Source organism: Neophocaena asiaeorientalis, unplaced genomic scaffold (assembly GCF_003031525.2).
Source record: "Neophocaena asiaeorientalis asiaeorientalis breed wild unplaced genomic scaffold, Neophocaena_asiaeorientalis_V1.1 scaffold134, whole genome shotgun sequence".
Lineage (NCBI taxonomy): Eukaryota > Metazoa > Chordata > Mammalia > Artiodactyla > Phocoenidae > Neophocaena > Neophocaena asiaeorientalis.
Genome location: NW_020185339.1, coordinates 8,620,463 through 8,624,420, shown reverse-complemented (window position 1 = coordinate 8,624,420; position 3,958 = coordinate 8,620,463).

Below are 3,958 nucleotides of genomic sequence, written 5' to 3'. Positions count from 1 at the left end.
AGGGGGAGGAGGAGGAAGGGGAAGAGGAGGAGGAGGAGAAGGGGGAGGGAGAGGAGGACAAGGGGGAGGAGGAGGAAGAGGAAGAGGAAGAGGAAAAGGTGGAAGAGGAGGTGAAGGGGTGAGATTTACCACTATCATAGGACAAAAATGTAATACAAAAAAGGCAAAAAAAATAAAATAATAAACACTGAAAAAAAACCCACTGAGCTTTAACAAAAAAGAATATGCACAAACCACAACTGCAACACCTTTTATTTCCTTCTCTTCCCCATATTTATTCAACAAATTTAAATTTGAAAAACAAAGAAACAAACAAACAAAAAACATGTATTTTATAGTAAGTACTGTAAGGCAAGTTCTTGAACACTAAGAACAAATAAAGATGCGATGACAGAAATACTAAAAAAAGATTTGACCAGTCTAATTAATCTTAAGATTTCACTATGTTATTCTGATAAAGAATGAAATTTCCACTTTCTAAACATGTTTCTATCTCTATGTTTTAAGTATTTTTAAATGGGTTTAAAAAATTCTTGAGTATTAAATAAGATTATACATGTAAGGTGCTTAGGACCATTCCAAGTTCAGGACAACCATTTGATAACTTTTGATTTTTTATCATTCCTATCACAGTTGTTATTGGTGGTGATGATGGTGGTGATATTTTCCATGTGTTATCAAGGCTTCTAATACCATTATTTATCTTTGTAGTATATGTGTTTTGGAATGGCTTAAGTGGTATTTGTACATGCTGTTAGGAGACAAATTTATTATTTCTACTTCATGTTCAATATTTCATTAAAGCCTTGCTGTAATTCTTTACTAGGCTATACAATTTGTTGACACCAAGGGCTAATAAATGTCAAAAGTTTAATTATTTGTGATTGAGCAATATGGCTGCTTCCAAATTTATGTTATAAAATAAAATAAAAATTTTTAAATAGTTATTTACTTATAGTTATTCAATATCTATAGTAAAAGTTCATAAATTAGTAATATAAATTAACTACTTACCACTTGTAGTACTAATAAATGAACTGAGTAAAAATGAGTAACATAAGCAAAATACATCAAATGGTATAAACTTGATGTTTATTAACTGTATTATATCAAAAGCCTGTTCTTAAATGGGACAACATGAGAATTATATAAAAAAGCAATGAACTATCCTCTTGTATTTGATAGTTTCTGGTTTTTTGTTTGTTTGTTTTCACTTGCTTTGTTTTGTTTTTCAAGAGCTCTGAGATAGATAGATATAGATATATAAAATTTCCATGAAGTCAGCCTCTTTTCTACCCAGCCTCCTGAGAAAAAGCCTGAGGTAGAGAAAAGGGCTGGTTCTCTACAGTGATTTTATTTATTATTATTATCTTATATTTGTGTGTCATTTCATAGCTTCTGAAGTGCTTTCACATAATTATTTAATACTCAAAGCCACTCTGTGGAGTTGGTATTGCTTCCACTTTTAAACTGAGAAAACTGATTTTGCATTTGCAAAGTGGTTGAATCTAGGACTGAGAACAAATTACTTTCTGAACATTCTGATGCATTTATAAGCATAAATTCCTCACCATACCATGTTCTATTCCCACTGCGACAAACCTTGCTCTGTATCTATAATCTGATTCCTACTCCTCTACGTCTACTCTTCGCCATGTTCTCTGGTGATTTCATGGAATATGATTGCTACAGGCCAGTGGTTCTCAACTGGGGGCAATTTTGCCAGCTCTCCACCAATGACATATGGCAGTGTTTGGGAACATTTTTGATTGCCACAACCAGGAAGGTGCTGCTGTTGTCTAGTGGGTAGAGGTCAGAAATGCTGCTAAACATCCTGAAGTACACAGGACAAGCCCTCACAACAAAGAATGATCTGGTCCAAAACGCCAATAGTGTCACTTTGTTTTTGTGATTCTGTCTCCCTAGTTTGGGTGATGGTCGACTGACCGCAGCTGGGCCCAGTCATGGTGTTTGGTTTGGGGATCCAGACAGACATTCGAGGCATGTCCTCCTTGGTGGCTAAAATTTTAATATGTGAAGCTCTGAGGCTATGTAGCATACCACATGGAAAGAAAGAATGAAGTCCAAACACAGAGAGAAGCAGTGAAAGACTGTTTGTTGTCTCTGATACCTAGTTTCATCCCAACGTTTCACATGAACTGTTTTGTTTTGTTTTTTTCAGAATATATCCTAATTCTATCCAGTAAGTTTACCTCTTTTCTTATGTTATTTTGAATTCAATTCCTCTGATTCAACTGAAGGACATTCATACTACAAATTTATTTTAATTAAAATTTTCATTATTCTGAAACAGCATGAACAAAAACTCAATTTATAGATGTTCTTCATATCATCATGTGGTCAAAGGAACAGTTTCTTCTTAAGTTTTATTTCCCAAATCTTTGTCTTTGGTATCATCTCTAGCTCTCCTAGAACCACACACCCTATGTGCTTAGAATACTTGTTTTTATCCTTATTACACAAGTCACAGGTGGACTCCTTCAGCTAGATCAAGGGATTATTTGTATGAATCCCAGAGGTGTCTGGGAAAGTTTTTCCATGGCTCTGAGTTCAGGAATATACTTTAACCAGGATATGCTAGCATAGATAGGCTGGGGTGATAGATGAGCATTTGCTTAATTCCTTAAAGTACTGTGTATTCTATTCTGCATTGTATAACTGAGAATATAGAAATGCTCCTAGCCCTGGTAAGGTAATCTCCAGAAAGTGTCTATACTACATTATGTGCAGGTTCGCCCCAGTATATGACTAGGCCAGAAGAAGACAGTTGTGCTTCTAGGCCTTCAGTCATTTACATTTTAACCTCTGCAACCATACATCTGCTGATGAGGTGTAGTACTAGGAAGTTTGCACTCTTTGGTGCTGGAGAATGTTGCTACTGTCTGCCGTATATCCTGACATCCTTTTGTGTCCTTTACATGAGTAAAAACTGTTTGATGTTCTCAAGTGTTTGTGCCTTGTTTATCCATCAATACATTTACATTGTTATTGTAGCGGTTGTGCAGAATGGAAATGACACAAAGACTCCATATCCAATATGGATAAATCTCTGTAGGGAAAACTTTCGGATAATAAAGGGGACAGAGATGATACCATGTGGTACCATGTTGGTTTTCTATTTGCCTTTGATTTAGCTAAGGGCTGGAAAAAATAGTGTGAAAGAATCAGTATACTTTGTCAATAAATACAAAATGTTAGTGATCCAATGCTATCTTGAGTCCTCCATTTAAATGGTCAAAGATCATGTTTGTTATTCCTTAAAACCAGATAAAAGTGAAGATAGTTGGTTTTGCTATAGGTTCCTCAGTTTCCCTTAGCAATGGACTACAGTGCTGTGTGGTAATAGACACTACACAAAGGGAGTCTGGGGAAGAGGAGAACGTTTACAAGGAACAACACAGCAAATGGGGGGAGGAACTACAGTCACAGGGCTTGATGACTCTAGAGGTGGTAGGATCTGCAATTATTTATTATAACCATGAACTCTCTTCTAGATCATTCAACACAATGTTGCCGGGAAACCAGGTTAGTCAGCTGCAGGGGACTGAGATGGAGTGAGGGGGCACTGGACAGTAACTTTTTTTGCCTTCCTTAGCAGAAATTCAACAGTTTTGTCTTGAAAGAGGAAATTGCCAAAAGCACATGCCCACTTAAATTCAAAGTACCACCTGAGTGAAGGAAATATGATTATGGGCACCTAAAAATATCTAAAATCTAGGACTTCCCTATGCGTTCAATCCCTGGTCAGGGAACTAAGATCCCGCATGCCGCACAACACAGCCAAAATGATAATAATAAAATAAAAATATTTAAAATCTGAGGAGTACTAATGATATTACCCTCATTAAACAGACTTTATAGACCTTATCATTAGAGAAAACTATAATCAGTAACCTTCTGACTCACTCAAGTTGGGACAGTGTAGTGTGGTGACAAA